We start from the raw sequence: 17,858 nt of genomic DNA on the forward strand, positions 1-17,858 counted from the left end.
TAAGTATCTTTGTTGCAAACGGGTACATACGTAAGAGTCCTTGATGCACATCTCCTGCTAATTTACCCTTAATCTGGAAAAATCAATCACTATTTTTATACAGCAGACTTCAGATAAAATATGCAGTATCTCAGTGGTTATGTAAACACTTTCTTTTTCTCAGACATTTTTAACAAGGGTGAGCTAAACAGAATTTTAACGTTAATCTTTCATATGAATATGTTCTGAGGGCCTGATTCTCATTTATACTGTGTCAGTGTGAAGGGCCTTAAAATGGGTGTCAATTATAATTAGAATCAGGCCTGGCATCTCTTACACTTTTATTATATGTAAGGTTTCTCAGTATCTGACGTCCATAGATTCAGCTCCAGGGAACAGAAAGCACCTGGCGCTGGCCCAAAAAATACATTTAAGCAAGAGTATGTCTTCAGAAATCAGAACAATATGTTTAAAAAACATTCAGAATTTACAATTTTTTTTACACTTGTTCTTTTCAGGATTAATAAATGTGCATAAAACCATTTTCATTATAATTTTTAAACATTGAAATAGGAAAAGAGAAATTTCACAGATTATTAAATAAAGCAGTTTATTTGGTTAACCAAGTTATATTATTATACTTATTTATTCATATATACATAGAACAGACAGTAGAGTGCTTGGTCCATGCAAGGAAAATAATCTGAAATTGTATTTTAAATACACAGGGCCAGCTATGCCAATTCACACGATTTCCACATTGGTAAAATGGGGGTTATGCTTATCTCAGAGGGTTGCTGTTAAGCTAATGGATTGCTTATACAGTACATTGTCATCCTCAGATGGAAGCTGCTCTATAAATACAAAGTATTATTTTACCTTTATAGTCATAACCAACATTCTGTCTTTTACAAAAAAAAATAAATAAAAATAAGAGGAGCCCACGGTAGGTCAGTAATCCAGCTATTGGACATGAGTATTTGAGCCCTGAAAGGAAGGAAGTGCTTAGTAATCTTGATTGTTGACTAGTGAACTTTGGCCAAGATATCTGTGTTCTGGATAAAAATAAACAAAATGGTTTTGGTACAGGGTAAAGCATGTCACAAAAAGGATGTTTGATATCTTAAAGAATTCCAGGGAATTACTACCATTTAAAGTCCATATGGTAAAAAACATAAAAAGGAACGGAAGACTTGATATGTTTATTGATCACTTAAAGGATATGGAATGAAAAGAAAAGACAGGGGGGGCCTTCTAGATAATATCTGAGGTTCTTCTGCACTAACTGAAGAAGATTAATACTGGAGACCAACTGATGAAGGCAGTAATAGTGAAGAGAAGAGGGATTTGAACTGATAGATACTGGTATAGCTTTTCTGGTGACAGTCAACTGGGATTTGACGTCCTCCACGTAAACTGAAGGAGTACTAACTTCCTATATTCAAAAGTAATAGGGCCTGCTCAGCAGAATTTAAATAAAGGTAGGAAAGGAGTAGAAAAGGTACTTTTTCTTACCTGAGGTAATCTTCTGGCCAGTATTTACAGCACACAAAGTAAAGCAGGAGATGGAGTTGTCCTGAAACAAATGGTGAATAAGACAAAAAAAGTCAAACATTAGCCCTAATAAAATGTCTGTACAGAAATGCAAGGAGTATAGTAAGTAGGCAAGAATGATATACTGGACATAACTGAAACCTGGTGTGATGATTCTCATAAACAGAATGTCAATTTAGTTAGGTACGAATATAAATAGGAGACATAAAAAAGAAAGAAGTGATAGCATTACATGTCAAAAATATTTACAATACCAGCAACCTCTAATTCAATAGTGAAGTGTGTGATGGCAGATATCCTTTCAGTTATAATACAAAGAATGAAGCATACAGGAGAAACAATAGTGAGCATTACAATGAATGCATAAAGCTATTGGAGACTTATCTGTACCTACATATTTGTCCAATAGCATTAAATAGACTTGATTTATCTGACTCAATGCATTTGATATGTTGCTTGTATGTCTTTCGGCTGCCTTCGGATTTGAGGTATTTGAATTGTTGATGTGTAAGGGGACGTGTGTTTGAAATAAGAGTCAATATAGTATTCAATAAAGCACTGTTATAATGATTGCAACTTATGCCCTCTTACGTACAGCCTTCTGTTTGTTGCTTTTCTTGTTACACATCTCTCTTCTACATCATCAGCATGTAAATTACATTAACTTGAACTCCAGTAGACTTAAGACTCAAAAGGACCTGTGAAGGTATAAGGGATACCATTCCTCTGTGGCCAGAGGCCTGCAGCTGGCTGATTAGCCTCGTCTGCTGCACCTGAGAAAAGAACTGGATCTTAACTGGCTGATCCTCATAAAAGAAGGCAGCAGGAATGGATGTGGGAGAGGGCAATATCCTTCAGAGAGCTGAGGCTAGTTGCGATGCTCCCAATGGACTGCTGCTAGAGCAACTGCAGAAAGGAATTGCTCCAGAAACCAAATGGACAGAAGGAGACTGTGTGAAGTCCTTTTATTACCAGGGCTCTGAAGTAACAACCAGGAAATTCTGGGTTGTTGAGCTTACCTGTGTGAGGGACAGATTTGGGGAAGCAACTATTCAGTCTGCACAGACTTTGGGGAAAGAAAGAGTCTGTGAGGTTTTGATTTCTTAAGAAGGCTTAAAATAAAAACAACAAACCCTGCTGGAAACTAACTGACTAATGGTGAATCAAAAGCTGGTGGAGAATGAAAGGAACTGCCGGTTTCAGGAGGCACTCCTGGCCACCCAGCAGCTCTTGCAGGAAGCCCAGCTGTCCAAGTATGAGCGGAACAGACAGTTCCAAGTAGAAATGGCTCGCTTGCTCTCACAGCAGTTGTCAAGAGATGGGAACAGCCACGGAGGAGAGGCCTGCCCCAGAGCTTCACCCACTCTCACCTTTTCCAAGATAGGCATCAGTGATAACCCGGAGGCCTACCTGACCACCTGTGGGAGGAGTTCCTGGGTTGTGCGACTGGCCCTGTACCTCAACAGAAAAACCCAAGCAGCTTATCAGGCACAGAGTGTAGATGAGGCACAATCCTATACAATACTAAAGGCAACCATCATGGATCATATCAGTCTTTCTACAGAAGCTTATAAGAAATTTCAGTTGGAGACATTCCTTAATGGGCACACTCCTGGGGCAGTAGCTCAACAGTTTCAGGACTTGGCTACCTGATGGCTAAACCCAGAGGCCAAGACAGTAGCAGAACTCTTGGACAATATTGTCCTAGAAAAATAACTGCACATTCTCCCCAGGTTTGCACTGCCGTTGGTGAGGCAGTTTTGCCTTGCTCCACTGTGGAGGCAGTCAAGACAACTGAGAGGTTTTTAGAGGCTGAATTACCTAAGAATGGGAAGGACAGTCTCCCGGTGGACCAGCCACATTGAGAGTGGCAGCAAAAGCCGATAAACTACCAACCCAGCAAGGGTTGCAGTACTGGCCTGCCTTGAGCGCCCAAAACTTTACCCCTACCTCAGGCCCCCATGCCATGAACAGGGGCCCCAAAGTCCTGGACTTTCAAGGGACCACCACCACCCCCCTGTGAAGGGCCAGGATCACTATGGACAACTCAGGCACATCCCAAGGGAATGCATTATGATGGAATGCAACTATTTAGGATGCATCTTTGGCCAGACAGGGAGAATACAAACCAACCAACAGAACTGATCCGAAGGCCCTTCATGGTCTTGGTAAAATAGGGCCAGACACAATGGAGGGATTGATAGAATCAGGGTGTGGCAATCTGGTTTGAATTACAGGATGAGATTTTGTACTGAGTAGAGAGACATTCCCAAACTGTAGGGCCCACATATCAACTTCTGGTCCCCATACCCACTTGGCAGGAGCTCCTTTGGCTAGCCCATTCTCTTCCCATGGCTGGAAACCTAGGTAAGGCAAATACCCAAGAAAGATTGTTGGCCTGATTCTTTTGGCCAAGGATATATAAAGAAGTAACTGATTTCTGCATATCATGCCCCGCTTGCCCAAAAATAGTTCCAAAGGGATGGGGTCAAGCTCCTCTCATACCCCTACTCCCCTTACTCTTCATCACAACCCCCTTTGAGCAGGTAGGGATTGATATAATAGACCTTCTGGAGAACAGCACCTAAGGTTACAAGTTTATTTTCATACTTTTGACCTATGCCACCCAATATCCAGATGCAATTCCCTTACAAAACACTTTTGCCTCCACCCTAGCATAAGAGCTACTCCAAGTGTTTTACCAGGTTGGCCTTCCATCAGAAGTGATCACTGATCAAGGGGCATAGTTCATGTCCCAGATGCTCTAACAAGTGTAGGCACTGCTGAAAGTACAACCACTCTGGACCTCAGTCTACCATCCCCAAATGAATGGTCTAGTGGAGTGGTTCAATAAGACCCTCAAGGTATGTTAAAAAAGTTTGTGAGAGCAGAGGCCAAAGATTGGGACCTACTGCTCCCTTATCTTTTGTCTGCAGTGCAGGAGGTAACACAGGCCTCCATTGGCTTCTTCCCTTTCAAGTTTCTTTATGGGAGACAGTCCCAAGGAGTGTTAAATTTGGTTAGGGAATTTTGGGAAGCTCACCTCACCCATGCTACCAATGTCTTTCAATGTCTTTCAAATAAGGGAAAGGTTAGAACACGTAGGCCATTTTGCCCAAAATAACCTTTTTCAGGCCAAACAGACCCAGATGCAACAATATAGGGGCTAAAGACAGGGAATTCCAGTCAGAAGACTGAGTGCTCCTACTCCTTCCCAGCTTGGAGAGCAAGTTCCTGGCCAAATGGCAGGGCCCCTATGAAGTGCTTCATCAAGTGGGGCCAGTAGATTATGAAATTCAATGCCTAGGCCAGTGAAAACAATAGCAGATTTATCATGTAAATCTGTTTAAAACCCTGGAAGGTACAGGAAAGCTTCTTCATCCATCCAGAGGACAGAGAAGAGGATCTGGGGCTTCAGTTCCCTAAGCTGGTGAAAAATGGGATAGAGAAGATGCCACTTGGGGAGAGTGTGACTAATAGGCAGAGAAGACAAATAAACAGTATCCTGAGAGTTTACAAAGTGGTGTTTTCCCCACTACTGGGATGAACTCACCACGGCCCAAGCCCACTAAGAAGTTTATATCAAATCCCATGAGGCGTAACCCCATTAGTTCAGGAAGCACAGGAAATGTTAAGACTGGGAGTAATCAGAGTCCAGTAGCCCCTGGTGTAGTCCAGTGGTTTTGGTACCAAAGCCAGAGGGACTGTCTGATTTTGTGCAGATTTCTGTAAGATAAATGCCATTTCTGAATTTGATGCATATCCGATGCCCCAAGTCAATAATCTGCTGGATCGCCTCAGTCACACCTGCTTTATCACATCATTAGATCTAACTAACGGCTATTGGAAAATTCCTTTTACTCTTGATGGGAAAACAACCCCACCTTTTCTACCTTGGTGAGCCTATTCCAATTTGTTACCATGCCTTTTGAATTGCATGAGGACCTGGCCACCTTTCAAAGACTGATGGACCAGGTTTTAGGGCCCCATCATTGCTATGTCACAGCCTACCTAGATGATGTGGTGGTCTACAGTGGGGACCGAACCATCCACCTTCAGAACCTAGCAGCTGTCCTTCAAGCCCTATAGGAGGCCCATTTAACAGAAAATCCAAAGAAGTGCAAGGGGGAAAAATGGGAAACCAAATATTTAGGCTATCTAGTAGGGAATGGAAAGGTACAACCCCTAGTGGACAAAGCTGAGGCCCTAGCAAAAGACCCATACCAAGAACTAAAAAGCAGATCCAGGCCTTACTGTGCCTAGCAGGGTACTACAGAAGGTTTGTGCCCAATTTTGCCTTATTAGCCGTATCTCTTAGCGACATTGCTAAAAAAAATCATCCCTTTAACAAGCTACATGGTTCCCCCAATGTAAACAAGGATTTCAGAAAATTAAACAGAGGATATGCAACAAGCCATTACAGCACAGTCCTGATTTCTCTTGAGAATTCATTCTACAAAGAGATGCCTGGCAGTGCGCTGTGGGTGCAGTGCTATCCCAAACCGTCCATGGACAAGAGCACCCTATCCTTTATATAAATAAAAAGCTCCTAGAGTGGGAAACCTGATACTCTGTGCTGGAGAAAGAATGCATGGCCATACACTGGGCCAAAAAAAGGCACTGAGATACTACCTGTTTGGAACACCCTTTGTCTGAATCATTGACCATGCAGCAGGGCTGGATTTAGGGCCAGGCAACCTAGGTGACCAGTTGGGGTGCTAGGCTTGGGGGGCTGTTTTCGTTGTTAGTGACTGTAGGAAGGTGCAGTGGCCTTCCTCACAACCTGGGCCCGAGGAAGGGCCGCAACGACCAGACCAGATAGTGGAAGGGCTGGCAGACCAGTCTGCCCGGCAACCAGGTAGCCTGCGAGTGATAGGTCTCGCCAGCCAGCCAATCTGGCAGAGGGGCAGAGCCTCAGCTGGGGCTGGGAGTATAAAAAGCAGGCCCCACAGCTCAGTGAGAACAGGCTGCCGCCAGAGGCAGACGTATCGTCCCACCGACTGCAGCGAAGGCCTGAACTTAGCCGGGTCTCTGCCCCAAGCGAGTGCCTCCCAGAGCAGAGGCCCCGGGAACAGCCCAAGTGACTGGGCCCCTGAGACTGGATAGGGCCTCTGGGCCACCTACACTGGACTCGGCCAGGCCACCAGACCACAAGAACTGACCAGGCCTCTGGGCCCCAGCGATTGGACCGAGCCCCCCGAGCCTGAGGGCTGGGGGATACCCTGGGAGGCCGGCCCGGACCTGGAGGAGCTGCCTGACGCAGAAACCCCGGAGCCCTGTGACCTGGAGGAATTTCCCTCTGCAGAGGAACCCTAGGACCCTGCGACCTAGAGGAGCTGCCCTCCGCCAAGGAGCTCCCCGCCTTGCTGCTGGTGGACAAAGAGGGACTGGTGAGCCTGCCATGGGCTGTGTACCTCAGCGGTCCTGAGAACCCGGAGGAGACAGGTACCTGGGGATATGGGGAGGAAGTGGCCCAGGGACAGCCACAGCTGTGGCTGAGACAGGGGCAAGACCCCTTTGGCGTGTTGTGGCGGGAGCCCCGCCAACTCAGTGGCAATGCATTTGCCACTGCTAGGGCCCTGGGCTGGGACACAGTGGAGTTGGGTGGGCCTGCATCTCCCTCCCCTCCCCCCTTGTCCTCGCCACCCAGGGAGTGATTACAGTCCCTTGCACTACTGACCAGAGGACACTGCGTGCTTGCCCGCCCTGCCTGAGGGCCAGTGCGATAGACTACTTGACAGTCCGCCCTGCCTGAGGGCCTGGACTACGACTCCTATGGACGCTAACATTCCCCTTTTTTAGAAGGCGTGGTGGCCTTCCTCAGAGCCCGGGCCGGAGGAAGGGCCGCAATGACCAGACCGGGCCGAAGCCCGTCTTATAGTGACAAAAAGAAAAATAGAATGTTTGAAGTAAAAGGTTTCAGGTATTCCGTATGTGGATTTATTTTTCACTAACCTCCTAGAATGTTCTGGACCTTTTTAGAATCTCGTAGAACCTTCCAGACTTTGAGAGCTACAATTGCCTTGAACCTCCTAGAATGTTGTCAGCCATGCCCTCACACATATATAAGGGGTGGGGTGTCACCAGTCAATCAGTGAGATAAGAAGAAAGTGAACTTGAAGTGAAGTGAGAGCCCAGTTACAAAATTGTGAACCTTGTTTTATTGTGTAATTTTGAAAGTGCACTTGTGTTTTAAGACGTGGAGTGTAAGTAGTGACTAATAAAGGACATATTTAATGAGACACCAGAGATATCTATCGAACCCCTATCTACACAACAATATAAAATAAATACAGTTACTACTTTTGCCATGCTTAACACGTAATGTCTGATGACTTTCTAAGACTGCAGAACATAGACTTTTGCTCTTCCTAATACTGTCTATTTTCCCCTGTAGAAAATAAAAGATGCCCCAAAGAACCCTTCAGGAGCTCAGGATAGGAAGCAGAAAGCTCAACTGCAATCTAGTTTGCAGCAAGGGTCAAATTCGATGGGAAAGTATCTGAAACAGAACAACATAGACCGGGCTTTAGGCAGTAACAATTGTCCCAGAAGAAATTGAGGAGTGAAGCATAAATGATAGAAGTCCTATTACTAAGAAATTAGCAAGGATAAATCATGCATGCAAATCATGGATCAAAGTCATGCAATGGGCTACAAATGGAATAAAAAATAAGGTATTCAAAAGTTTAGCAAAAGGAGGGATGGAGATGCCATTTGGTCTAGGGCTGGCCCTGCCATGCAGCAGTAAGTTGGCTCCAAACCATGAAGGTCTCAAATACCCATGTGAGACCTTGGTACTTAGCCTTTACAGCCTTTTCAATTTCAAATAGAGCATTGGCCAGGGAGGACCCCTGGAATGTATACTTTCTTTCAAGAACTGAAGAAGATGGGACCCTGACAGGCCAACTCAAGGGAGGGTGGTATGCGAAGGTATAAGGGATACCATTCCTCTGGGGTCAGAGGCCTATAGCTGGCAGAATAGCCCTGCCTGCTGCACTTGGGGGAAAAACAACCAGGAACTTAATTGGCTGACCCTCATAAAAGAAGGTAGCAGGAAATAGAGGGGGGAAGTTGAGGGACCTGCTGCAGAAAGGAATGGCTCCAGGAACCAAATGAATAGAAGCGTGGAGTCCTTTTATTACTGAGGCTCTGAGGTAAGAACCAGGAAATTTTGTGTTGCTGAACTTACTGGTGGGATGGACAAAAGTCAGGAAGGGACTACTCGGTCTGCACAGACTTTGAGGGAAGAGTCTGTGAGATTTTGATTTGTTTTGTTAAGAAGGCTTAAAATAAAAACAATGAACTCTGCTGGAAACTGCTTCCCTGGATTCTGAGAGAGAACTTTAGAGAGCATTACCCCAGGGAGTGAACTGTCTCAGCAAGAGCAAAACCTGATATGGTAGAAGGAGCATGCTACAAGATAGGCCCCACTCCTTCATACAGCCAAATTCACAGATATGTGGAAAGGGATGTAAGCTACACATTGGAAAGAGGATACGAGTGTAAGGAAATTAGTCTAATTTGCAAACCGAGGGGGTCAGAAAACACTAGCTTTATATTCTCTCTGAATTGGGTCCTGAATGTCACACACGAGATATATAAAACACCATTACTTGATATTCATACACCTTACAGGGATATCAGGTCTCTAATCAGAAATGAAACTAGCATATTTTTATTGCTTTATGATCTACACTCTGTTAATTTGGTAAATAAGCTAATTTTTATGAAGAGACTAATACAAAAATTCAGCATATTGTGGCATCTCTTTTTCAATAAACGTGCTGTAGCATCTTCAAATAAAGGGGAAAGTGGCATAGTTTTAATTGCTATGTTGCTTTTTGGGCTCTATTAAATATGAAGCTTTGAGAATTCACTAATGTTTCTGAAGTATGGAAATGACAGTAATGATTGTATGAACAATGTTATGTTTTAGACTTGGAAATGTTTGCATGATTGTACTACACTTAAAGTACATTAAAACTAGTTCTGGCTTCCTAACGGGATCCAAACACTGAAGTTTAGTAACTCACTGATGATTATAAGTCTGATGCTTTTGTGCATATGGTACGTAGAGCCAAACAAAGCTGCAGAAGAAAAAACTGTCACTGGAATGGAAACATTAAATTTAAGTGCTCAACTTAAAAATAAGTAGTTTGTGGCATATAACCAAATATACTATTTCCTTCTACGTGAAGAGAGTGTATGTGTCTTGGAACTTATGAAAGTCAAAGTTGCAGATGTCAAGACATTCTAGTGTTGTATTGCACAAGTCAATTATTATATTTTTATTTTAATGAAAGCTTTTTCCTCAGTACATACAATGTGATGAAACAAAGTTACTACAAGAGACACTCCTAAGGTAGGTGAGCAGCTTGATGAGCAAAGTGTTAGGTTAGGGAACCATCACTTTTTTTTTTTTTTTTTTTTAAACAAAGGGCTTGTCTACATGGGAAGTTAAAATAGCAAGATAAGATGTGAATTTACAGTACACTAACCATTCCGTACTGACTCCCCATGTAGAGACTCCTGTTGCACATTAAAATTGCCTAAAGCACCTGAGGGTACTTTTAGTGTGCAATAAATTTGCACATGGGGAGTTACTGTGGAGCAGCTAGTGTGCCATAAATTCATACCTTAGATTTCTGTACACTAACTTGCCCTGTAGGCAAGCCTAGGAAGTAGACAGAAAGAAAAGGGGAGAACAGCAGGAAACCCATGGAGGGATTATGGGATGAGCACTTGGAGACTCCTGCTAGGAAGTTTAGGATTGAAGGATCAGGCACTTTCTTAGGTGACTCTTGCAATTTACAACTACGTACAGTGGTCAGATTTGAAAATTTTCCAGACTAGCCTTAGAGAGAACTTTATCTAGTTATCTAACTACACTCTATATGCAGTAGTGGAAGTACTACGGGACATATTAGTACTACTGGGAATATTAGTTAGCATTATCTAGTTATCTAAGATAAAAGAAATTTCAAGGTGACCAGATAAAACCAGCAGTGGTTATTATGGAAGAATTTTCTATATTAATGGTGAAATCAAAGCAAAGCACTGTATCTGTTCAGAGTACACATGCTGTGATGTGTTGGGGAATTATCACAGTAATGATCGTTATCTGGCACCTAAAGTTTATTATTGCTTGTAAGGGTGTTAGGGAAAGAATAAAAGGAGCTTTTCTCCATCCCTCTTGCATACATATGGAGGCCCCAAGCAAAATGCTGCTGCTAGCACTCCAAGACTCGGGGAGGGAGGGCGGCTAGTGGCAGCCCAGGTGGGCATTGCATGTGGGTTAGGGGAGAGCCAACTGGTGCCACATTCCTTCCCCAACCTGGCATGACTTCTGGAAGTAAGAACAGGGTGAACAGGGGTCCAATTCTAAATCTAAGGTAGATATGCCAGTGGCCTGTGATGGGACATTTGTTGGGGTGGGTTCTGAGTTATCTACAGAGAATTCTGGCTGGTGAGTCTTGCCCACATGCTCAGGGTTTAACTGATGGCCATATTTGGGGTCGGGAAGGAATTTTCCCCCAGGGCAGATTGGCAAAGGCTCTGGGGTGTTTTTGCCTTCCTCTGTAGCATGGGGCACGGGTCATTTACTGGTGGATTCTCTGTACCTTAAAGTCTTTAAGCCATGATTTGAGGATTTTAATAACTCAGTCATAGGTTAGAGGTTATTACAGGAGCGGGTGGGTGAGGTTCTGTGGCCTACGTTGTGCAGGAGGTCAGACTAGATGATAATATTGGTCCCTTCTGACCTTAGAATCTGAGTCTGAGTAGCAGCAAGAAACAATGCTCCAGATCCTGCACAGGCAGAATAGTTGAGAGCCTCCCTTTGGCTATTACAGATCTATCCTTTCTCCCCAAATCCTTAGTCAGCTTCAAATAAGAATCTTCCATGTCCAACTTCCTACTTAAAAAGAGACTTTGGGCCACAGTCTGATCTCAGTTACACCAGTGTAAATCAGGAGTCTTATCATCCGATGCGGAGCTTGCCGAGCCAATTTGCAGCAGTCTCATCAGTGAAGTGCAGAGCCCTCAGACCACCATCAAATCTGACCAGAGGGTAGCCATCAGTGACGCATGACGTTATCTGTTTGTCTTTGGCCACAGTTGCATGTAGGATCCTCTCGTTGGCCCAATGTGTGAAGGCTGGCTGCACCTTGACCCTGGCCTGTTCAAAATTGGTTCTGAAGGGCATATGAATGATGAGACACATCAAAGCTGAGTACATGCATGTTGTGTCAGTTATCAGAGACTGGTTTCTGATGGCAGCTGAAGCCCATTCTTCACGCAACATCGATGTCAGAGAAATCTGGACAGAGCTAAGTGGGTCCACAACAGGTGCCTCAATGACAAGTGCACTCTTGGGTGGTCAAAGAGGTCTGTGTACAGTGGTAACTCCTTTGAAATCAACGGGAGAAACCCTGGCCCTGTTGAGTTAACTGGAGTTGTCAGTGGCTTCAGTTGGGCTAAGACTTCGCCATACTTCGTTACACTGGTATAAAGCTAGTTTAAGGGTGACCAAAATCAAGCCCACCAACTTTCAGTGAACAGCAACAGTGTTCCTTTTAACAAAAGGTTTTGTGCTGTAAGCACACCTGCCAAGTTCTCCAGCAGGGCTACCAGGGGCCTATTCTAAAAGAGAAGGAAAAATATTTCAGTTTGAAAGAACAAAGTGGAGAAACATTACTTTAAAAAAAAAATCCTTGCATAAGTTTCCTTTGCCTGTGAGTCAGTACTAACTTGTATTCTCCCCTCTGATGTGGGATTCTTTTTCTTACCACTGACAAACACAATGATATAACAGCAACAATTGTACTATTTACCACACACCACAACCATTTTCAAAGTTAGATTTATCAGTTAGATCTCTGAGTGTCCACATCCATTTCCTGGAGATAGCATATGATTTTCTATCAGGTATCAGACTGCTGTTCATTTTTCTGATGAAATAATTAATAGGTAGTTCTTATATAGCTCTTTTCACTCAGAGCTCCCCAAGCACTTCATTTTTAATTTGCTCACATTGTGTGTTAGGGACAGGGCTGACCCTACACCAGATGACACTCCAGGTGAGAAGCGTCTTCTGCACTCTCCTCCCCCCATTTTTTAAACTTTTGAATACCTTATTTTTTATTGCATTTGTAGCCCATTTCATGGAATACTTGGAAAAAGAGAATGTTTGAAGTAAAATGTTTCCTTTTGTCACCAGCAACAAAAGCAGCACCCTTAGCAGTCACCTGGATCGTCTGCCCCTAAATCAGCCCTAGTTAGGAAAGGGGTCAAGACAAAGTCTTTGGTCAGATTGTGCACTGCCTAGTCCTTGTGTAGTGATGTACATTTGGGCAGAACAGATGCAGAATACAGCCTTGTCCTTATGTAGACATTGACATCTGAGCAAAGCATACTCCTTCTCACGAGGAACAACTTAGATGCCTAAGCTGCCTGACTCCAGGAGAGTGGTTCCTGCTTGTGGATCACTAGGAGAGAGAGGTACCTCCCTAGAGCCTGGACTTATGCACCTATCTCCCTGAGAAGCGCTGGGCTTAGGATGCACCCCTCTCATTAGCATCTCTCATCAGTTAGTTTAGGCTGCTCTCTGCCTAGCATGCTGGCTTTTGTGGATCACGTACTTAGGTGCCTCTCTCCCCCCATGCATTGTACAGGGAGCTTAGGTGCCTAACATTATTCATCTGCTAGATATTGTGTTTTAACTACAAAACTGTCTTTCCTGTCCCAGATGAATACCTGACATGGAATCTAAAATATTTCTAGCAGAAATATGTATTTTAATTACATTAAAAACACCCTCTTTAGAGAAGCAGCGCTCTAAACAGTAACTCTGCAGCCATGCATATCTGCTACCCCTTCCCCGGGGCTCTGTTAGAGGTGCTACTGTAGAAGAACAATCCTTTAGACCCAGGAGCCACAGAACCATTTTCTACCACCATCTTTCTCCTTTTTTCTCCGTAGCAGAAACCAATACAAAGCAATGTTACAATGATCCAAAAAAATCTCCCTGCATCATCCAATATCTGCAGCAACCAACTGTTCCTTATTTTCCGATTAGTGGCCTAATTAGCTCCAAATGTTCTTTATTTTCTCCCTTATAGTCCTTACTTGAAACCTGATGCTGGCAGTGGATGCTGTCCTCTTGTGACCTTTTCTCTTCCTGTCTCTGCTGCTGACTAATTGTGCAAGCTCGAAAGCTTGTCTTTCTCACCAACAGAAGTTGGTCCAATAAAAGATATTATCTCACCCACCTTGTCTCTCTAGCTTTTAAACTGTGAGCAATTGTAAAACAATGACAGTTGCACACTTTATCACTCTCTTCACACACGTGGAGATCTGTTTGCCACATTGCTGAAGGCTGAGCCAGGCAGAAATCTGCTCTCCTGTCTTCTCCAATCACAAGATAGTGGAGAGAGATGACAGAACGGATTTCTCACTGCTTGATATAGCAGTGTTGCCACCCTGCTGGGTAGCTATCAATATAAATGATCAGCACCGCAGTAAGTCATCCCATCATATCACAAAAAACAAATAGCCCAAGTTTCTCAAAAGTGGCCACTGGTTTGAGGTGCTTTATTTTTTGAGTGCCTGCCTTGGAAAATCAGGTCCATGATATCAACGAAAAGGTTTCAGCAAATTTTGTGGGTGTCTATTAGAACTGGAAAAGAATCAGAAATTTTCCAACACAAAGAAAACTTAGGTACAGTAGAAACACACAGAATGACGTGTTATGTTAACATGAACTTTAAAAAAAAGAAGAGCCAGCTTCTCAACTGATGTAAATCAGTATAATTGCACTGAAGTTAACAGAGCTAGACTGATTTACACCTGCTGAGAATCTGGCCTGACATCTTGAATTTGTAACTAAGGCCTAGGCTATAAAGGAAATAGTTATGGGCGTGTAGACGGACAGACCCTATCACCCGCCTGGGACAAACAGTCAGCCACACCAAGTTCAGTTTGTAGTCCTTTCCTGAAGGCTCTGGTTGTTCATTACCACAAAAAAAGGGAACTAGAACAACAACAACAACAAAAGGCAGCAGTCCTGTTCTCATCTGAGATTGTGGGTCCTCTGGCTTCCAATGGCAAAATGGACTGGACCTTCACCAACTTGTCTACCCTGTCTCAGCCCAGTGCACTCCCAGCCCTCTCCTAGTATTAGCTAGCCTCAGGCAGTTGGGACCCTCATTTATATCTCCCGCCTGGGACCCATCAGTCCCAATCACTAAATGCTGCCCAGCTAGGTCAGATGATTCCCAGCACCTGCCTGCTGGGCTCCTCTCCAGAACAGGAACAGCTGCTACACAGCTCCCATGGCCTTTAAAGGGTCAGGCCATCCTGTTATAGGGCTTAACACTCCTCTCACAGCAGTAAATCACGAGTAACCTGAAACAGTTACTAGAGCTACACTGATGTAAAACAGGTATGAGAGAAGAATCAAGTCATGTCAATACAAATTTAATATTTGAAGCCAAACAGACATGTTAAGTTTTTCTTATCAAATAACTTGACTGAGATACTCATGGGCCATTTTCAGTACTGACGCCTTTGTACTATGAAAGAGACAGCATCAGTGTCTTGAGAAATATTTCCGTGAGCCTATAAATAACAAGTAATCATTTTATCATGTAGAAAGTAAGAGTCAACATGTATCACATTTCTATATGTATTTACCTTAACACAGAAAATCCAATCTGTTCTGTCTCTTTAAATATAATTATATCATGTAAATGTGCTACTTGCATTTCTAAGTACCAGAAGATTTAAAAAAACTGTGGGGAAAAAAATATTTATTTTCTTACCCTGCATGGTTTATTTGATGTCCCCATCCAACAAGCATACATATTTGCAGAATGTAAACAATCAATAGAATGAATGCCCTTTTAGGTCTCTTCATTGTTAGAATTAAGCCTACACATCACCGTGACATGTTTAGAGCTAATCATACTGTACCATCAAGACTACACTTGCATAAAGTGAATAAGAACTCTATTCTGCTCTCAGATAAGCTCTGACTTTTGAAGTTTTCATGGTTAAATTTGCTCTCTTGTGGAAATAATCAAGGGCACATGAACTCTGCCATCAGGAAAACTAAGCACAAGTCAAACTCTGCAAACATGGACTGCTAAAAAAGAGTGTGATTACAAGGAAGAGGAGGTACTGGGCCCAATAATCAGGTTCTTCCAATTCCCTTCTTCTACCATGCAATTTACTCCAGTAAAAATTTCAAGGATGCATTATATCTACTATTTCTTTACTTTACATTCAAACCATTTTCTCCTGTCTCTCTTTCCACTAGTCATTCCCCCCCATTTTCAAACCTTAAAGAGCCACCCATGCCCCCTTAAAAATGTAGATGTACTCTCCATTGATCTACTCTTTTCCTCTAATCACCAATATTTTTTTCAAGTATCCTCTCTCTGGGATATGTATCCTGTGCTTGCAAAGGGATAGTCTCAGTGATCTAGTAGGTCTTTTCCATCTCCATCTAATACAATTAAGGCTGTAATACTTTCAGGCTTAACATGGATTTCACTGAAATGTGAAATGGACTTATTTGCCATGAAAGCTGTAAAATCACTGTAGAAAATGTGAAATTCAAACTTTCTGCCAACTTTACTTACAGCACATGTGTAAGGAAAAGGAATGAATGTGATGAGGTGATAGATTTTGCTGGGATAAGGAAGAGAATGTAGGAGGCAGGTGGGGTTAGGGGTGGGTCTTTGGCTGCAGGCAGATAGCCTGCTCTTGGCCTCTCAGACTGAGAGTGCAGACCAGACCAGCTGGCGGAGAAGGGCAAACAAAGTGCAGGATCCCAGAAGAAAAGGGATCCAGTTCTCCCAAAAAAATCAGTGCTATTTTTCTAAGATGAATTAGCCTAGTCTGAAGAACAAGGCTCCTTCTTTCAGCAGCCTAAGTACGACTAAATCATTCAAAAAGGGAGAGGGGAAAAACCTCAAGAGAAAAAGGATGCCCTCTCCACCTCAGTGCTAGTGGAAATTCTGATTCTTCCTTCAGGTATGTGCAGACATTTCTAGGGCCTTGTAGAGCATTATTTGGTTGATACAGGCCATTACAAAATGTGTGCTAGCGTAATTTAATATCCACCCATGAAAACTACAGAGGTCCCTGCAGCTGTTGTGCCTCCCAGTCCTTCCCACACCCCTGCACATTTGGGAAGCTCTGCATAGTCATGGATATATTAGTCCAGGTCCAAGACCCTTTCAGCTCAGGGTCACACCATACAACCCCATGGCAATGTACTCCATGACAAGCAGGAAACATGAATCTGTTGTACAGTATCCTGCCCTCTCTTCCTTTCCCTATTCCAATTTCAGTAGGCCTATTCCCCCTCCCGCCCCCCAGAAGAGTCTGTTCAAGATTCATAGCTTATTTTGCATGAAGGTTGAAGCTGCACCTGGGTATTTTCCCCATACATAATATCAAATGAGTAAATATCGAGGAAACTATTGTCAATGTTCACTGACCACATTAGATTGACTGGACAAATGTTTGGTGATCTAGATGCTCTCCTTAGCTAAGCACATTCAGGCCCCAACTTCAAGAAATCATCCCTAGTCAAGAAAGCAATTTAACATGTGCTTAAGTCCCATTGAAGTCCATGGGAATCTAGGCATTAATTGGTACAGTCAGCAGAACATGGAGGAAAAAACACCCAAAACCCCACAGAAATTTGCAGGTAAAGAGAACTTACATTTGCTTACAAACTCCAAAGGGCTTAGCTGATACAACGGCATTGGAACAATGATTATGAATACGCCATTCTTTACAAAGAAAAAGTGATCAAACCAACACTTGTTCCATTTGGGAATTTATTGTGCAGTTGAGAAAACCTCCTGTCCTTCTGCAAAGTATCCATTCTGTTCAACAGTAACATTATATTTATTCCAGCAGAGAAATCCCCATTCAGCTTTTCTCTGAATGTTAAAACTTAATGTTAATTTAATGATTCAAGTTACAGTCATGTCCTTACGAATATTACATGCTGGGGCTGGGAAAGAACCACTTGCCCATGAGAATCATTATTCCCAGATAAAAGATGATGTTTACTGGGCATGCAGTGCTAATGAATGACAATGATGAGTCCAAGGCACAGCTCAGTGCTAACGGGAGTCCTGCAGAGATTCTTGTATTTTCTGAACCACTGCAAAAACTTGAAGAAATTTGACATTTAATATTGTAAGCAGTGTAAACATTTTAAACGCTATAAAATAAAATAAAATGTCACACAGGAGCATTCAATCAATAAGCTGTTTTGTTTTGTTTCCTCCATCCACCCAGCA

At 43.1% G+C, this 17,858-nt stretch overlaps 1 long non-coding RNA gene across 1 annotated transcript in view; it reads right to left on the bottom strand.

The window, feature by feature from the left end:
- Positions 1-343: 343 nt before the first annotated feature.
- LOC137149280 (uncharacterized) overlaps positions 344-17,858 on the bottom strand; it is a 30,180-nt gene continuing 12,665 nt past the window's right edge. The window contains exons 2-3 of the long non-coding RNA XR_010918714.1: positions 1,495-1,555; positions 344-1,034 (exon numbers count right to left, since the gene is read on the bottom strand). This is a non-coding gene — a long non-coding RNA (uncharacterized lncRNA). The remainder of the gene's footprint in view (positions 1,035-1,494; positions 1,556-17,858) is intronic.

The sequence above is a fragment of the Emydura macquarii genome, unplaced genomic scaffold, assembly GCF_026122565.2.
Source record: "Emydura macquarii macquarii isolate MOO-44397 ecotype Brisbane River unplaced genomic scaffold, CSIRO-AGI_Emac_v2 contig_719, whole genome shotgun sequence".
NCBI classification, from domain to species: domain Eukaryota; kingdom Metazoa; phylum Chordata; order Testudines; family Chelidae; genus Emydura; species Emydura macquarii.